Raw genomic sequence first — 5,046 nt, forward strand, 5'->3', positions numbered from 1 at the left:
AATAATAAGTGAGTCAGTAGTTGTTGGTGACCTTGATCCCGTGAATGTGCCCCATGCAGTGCTCTTCAAATATAAGTCTGCTATGTCCTTCCATGATAAGCAAAAATAGAAGTGGGGAGAGGGGACATCCTTGTATGAGTCCCCTTTGCGCATGAAAAAATGGAGAAGTCGAGCCATTAATAAGAGTGCTAAAAGATACCTTAGTAATACAAAAAATTATCCAACTCATGAACTTCAGAGGAAAACCCAAATGCGTTAGAAGAATTCTAAGATATAACCAGCATTCACGATCAAATGATTTAGAAAGATCTACGTTTAGAATCATACCTTCCAATTTTTTTATCTTGATAGAGTGCATGACCTCTTGAGCTGTCCCAATTGCTTCATGTATTTGATGATCCTTGAGGAAGGAAAATTTCTCGAATGAGATGTGTGCAAAGATGATGGGACACAGGCAATTGGCAATGATTTTGGCCATTAATTTGTATATAGTGTTGCAGAGTGAGATTGGTCGAAAATCATTGAAAGATTCAAGGCAATTTGGCTTCGGTATGAGGGAAATAAAGGTGGAATTGAATGCCTCATACATGCAACCCGAAGTTCAGAACTCAATAATGTTAAGAAGATCTTCCCCAAAAATATCAAATAAATCTATATAAAACTCCACAGGCCATCCGTGAGGTCTAGGACTCTTGTCCTTCTTGAACCATTTCAGTGTAGACTCAAGCTACCCCATCGAGAGAGGCTTAAGAAATTCCTCATCATCATCCTAATCTACAGAGCGAGGGAATAAACATACCACTCTTATGATTTCTTCCAATGATGCATTATGTGGATCCCTATATAGATTCCAAAAATGAGATGTTCCAAGAGAGGCCAAATGTTGAAATGAATGAACCCACATTCCCTCATCATTTTTCATCTGCCAAATAGTATTTGTAGCTTGGATACCTTTTGAAAATTTCTGATAGAATTTTGTATTATTATCCCCTTCTTTCAGCCATATATCTCTCCTTTGGAGTCTCCATGTTTCTTCCTTGTCCTTCAGTATTTTATCTTGCTAAGTAACAAGAGAGGTGAGATGCTCCTTGTGGTCATCAGACATATAGCCTCACCCATGCTCATCCTCTACTTTCAATCTTGGATTCAATATTTCAAAGGGATTCATCACCTTGCATTCATTTGTTATGGACCAAATTCATAGAGATATTCTTGAGGCTGATAAGATTATGAGCAAACCCCTCCGATATGTTTCAACCCGCACTAGGAAGGTTGGCCTTCCAATAGTATGATACAAGAAGGATGTACTCAATATCCTTTAACCATGTAGCATTGAATTTGAAGGGCACTTTGGGCTTGTGATCCTAGCCACATATTTCAAGATATAAGGGAGAGTGGTCTAACATATCCCCAAGAAGGGATCCAATCTTCGGGCCGGCATTGCATCCCGAGTCCTCCTGTTCCTCTAAGTTGGTTGAGGTCGAGCCAATGGGATATCAATTAACCCATGCTCCTCATTAAGGGCTTCAACTATGTCAAAAAGGGTACCAATCTGTGCATTGTGTCCCCAAGATTCAACATATCTAATTGAAAAATTAAGATCATCCCTAATATAATATTATCCTCTTGGAGGGGGCTTGATCAGAGGATATGTTCCCAGAAGGTGACCCGATTATGACAAGGTCCATATACATTGATCAGCCTAATGTCTAGATAGAGACCAAATTCATATATGTCTGCTTCTATGTATCCAATCCCTCCTTAGATATTGGTTAATTTTATCAGTTTGGGATTAAAACCCAATGTTATTCCTCGAGACCTTCCGTTCACATCCAAGGCATCAAATTTTCATCTAGGGATCATCGATTCGAGTGATGGGATAATGTGATTGACTAGCCCAAGTGTCTCCTATAAAATGATAACATCCACCCTCTCTGTGCTCAAGAGTTTGTGAAAGTCTAGTTTTGTAATTGGACTAGCTAACCCTCGGTAATTGTAAGAGAGCCACTTCATTAGGGGGAAGATACCAGGGTATTCTGTTCTCTAAGAACCTGATCAATCGCTAGTTGGAAACCGACAACTACATCAATACCAACTTGTATTATGGCTTTGGATATAAAGTAGGGATGACCCCAAGTTGGTGGCAAGGGTGTTGGGGAAATAAAAGAAATGCCATAAGAATCCAGAGAGGAAAGAAGATTCAAGGATTAGATATTATAGGAATGGGATCGATTAGATGAGTTTGATGTCACCAAAGATGTCCTTGATGAGGGGTGTTTCAGGAAAGAGGGTGGAGTACAGGAGAAGGTCAAGAGGGGAGTCAAGTTGTAGGATAAGGAGGAGGGAGTCAGTACAAAAGTAAAACTACAATGTGATGAAGAGGTCAATAACACAGAAGAAACTATGGTATGCAGTGTGGTTGGCATCTGTCCATTTACCAACTCAAATGGGCTATACCTTGTCGCATAACTCTTTTGTATGTTGTAGCTAAACTGTGCTACATCTACGAGTTCAGGCCCATTCTTCTAATCAGCTATCACATAATGTCTCAAGTAGTCTTCCAATTTGATGGAGGAGGTTATTTCCATGGTCTAACACCTGAATCAAAGACACACAAAAATACAAGTGGCATAGGAGAGGAATTCATTTCATGAGGAACACCATATGAATTAATTTACAGTCGAATATTTTCCTATCATAACCTAGCCTTTCCTTTATAGTCCAAAATATTGAAATCTCATCAAAGGGTGAGCATCAAACAAATTCAATAAATGGTAGGAGATTTGATATGAATTAAATTTAGTGGGTTTTTTTCTTTAAATACATGCATTCAAAGGCGGAAGAAGCGTTTCATCAATTTACTAAAGGTATGGCTATTTGAAATGGAGGATTTTTATTTGTTTGATAGTAATTCTCCTAGCGAGAAATGGGGTCACATTTGGTCTATTTCTAAAATATTAATACTATGTTATGACCTACAAATTCTCTATTTGGTAGTAAGCATACTATGATGACATGTAACAACGAGATTTTAGACAAGAAAACTATAAGTGTTGTGTAGGAGTAAATGAAGGAAATGTAGTGTAACTTTAAACCCTAACATATAATGCATGAGGAATAGGCCTAGGATACTCTCTATGGTGGTAGCAAGAAAAGTATGCTATGATAGCTTCAGTAAAAAATTCAAACTCGTAGAGGATGAAATTGCAAATAAGATACAAGAGAAAACAGGCAAAATGTCTATTGAAAAAATTGCTCAAGAACTAATTCCATAGATTCCAAATACAATATTTTCAAGAAAAATAATATTTTAAGTCCCCAAAGACAATGGATTTGTATTTTCATGTTAAGAGTCCCATTTCATTGTTTGTGAAAATAAAAGGAACCTAGAACACTAAGTTATCAACCAACTAGACTAGCAAGGTTATAAATATGAAAATCTAATCAATGGTTTATAGAGGTAAAAGTTTAGAAGTAAGAAGTTGTTGTGGCGGCTACAACCACCCTCCAAAATTTTTGCCTTAGCTTCATTTTGGAGTCTCCCTTCCAACTTTCACAGCAGCTTGCCTCGCTTCATCAAGTTCACCTACTTAAGTGTTTTTCCTACACAAAGGCAGTTTGTCGATCACAGTTTGATGCATTCTCCTTGTAGGCTATTCACCTGGACTTAGTCTAGTTGCAAGTTGAGCATCATACCATATAAAATTGTGCAGTGTGCTAAGCTCCAGGATTACGCAATCTTTCCAATCAACATTCCCAGCAAAAATTGCACAATTTTCCCCAACAAGGCTAATCAACACATAGTTTGCACAAAACTAGGCAGAAGTCAGTTGCTCTCCCTAAAAATTACACAAATCTCCTGGGCAGTCAACCCATCTCCCATCCACAAATGTGCATTTCCTTTAGGCAGTCAAGCAGTCTCTTGCATGTGCAGCTGAGTTGATCAGTTCCCTCTAGGACTGAGAAAAACAGACTTGCATGCATGGGCTGCTTCTCCCAAGGTAGAATGGAAATGAATCCCTTGTTTCAGGGGTCTATGTTTAGCAATTGGAGGTTACATGCAAGGATAATTTCATAAACCTCCCACTAATTGTCGCTTTCCCTAGATTTGTGGCATGTGTGTCACAACCTCGATGTTATTGGAACTCATCAACCAGATGTTGCGGAGCTCATTCCTCACATCAACCTTGTAGCTCTGACATCCCACATCACATCGAGGAGAAATTGGCACATTCAGCTCAACTGTTTTGGGGTAAGCCTACTTCCCGTGCCTTATGTTGCATTTATGTCACTTTTTTTGTTCTCTCTTGTATGGGTATTGTTTGCTTGATTTATTTGAATGCATGTTGTCATTTACATGTACATTAGCTTGTCTAACACTATTTTATTTTTTGTCAACATCTCATTATTGTCGCATGCATGAAACTATTTTTCGTGAATGCTCACTGGTTAGTCGACTCGCCTCACACATATGCATGTTGTTCCATTTTCTGAATCTGTCATTCACTTATGCTTAAACTCAGTATGAAGATGAACATGCATTCACACTCACATCCACTTGCAGTTTCTCGTTGGCGAGTTTGGCCAACCTTGGCCCAAACTCTCCCCACCAAGAGCCTCACCAAGGCAGCATTGCACAATCTTGAGGGGGAGGCTTTGCCTTCCTCTCCAAAAATGCACATCTTTGCCCTACAGTTGTTCCTCAAGCCTTCTTTGTGCAATCATGAAGGACAATGAATGTTGGCCAAGAGAATGGCGCAATGCAGTCACTAAGCCTACAACCATTTTCAACTAAGATTGTGCATTTCGCAATCCCAGTAGTTAGTAGCTAGACTGAACTGTGCATTATGTAGTTCCAGCAATCAATCAATCTCCCAACAGCCTAAATTGTTCATTGTGCAGTCGGTCTCCCGACCTCCCAGCCAAAATTACACAACCTTGATGATCAGTCACACAAGTATGTTGCCAGTAAGTTCTCAAGTTCATTTTGGTTTTGGATTGACATATTTCTTACCATGAGTGTTGCCATGTCTCCAGGTATTGTAG

Source organism: Pinus tabuliformis, chromosome X (assembly GCF_031772625.1).
Source record: "Pinus tabuliformis cultivar Carrire ecotype Pingquan chromosome X, CPIR1, whole genome shotgun sequence".
Taxonomy (NCBI): domain Eukaryota; kingdom Viridiplantae; phylum Streptophyta; class Pinopsida; order Pinales; family Pinaceae; genus Pinus; species Pinus tabuliformis.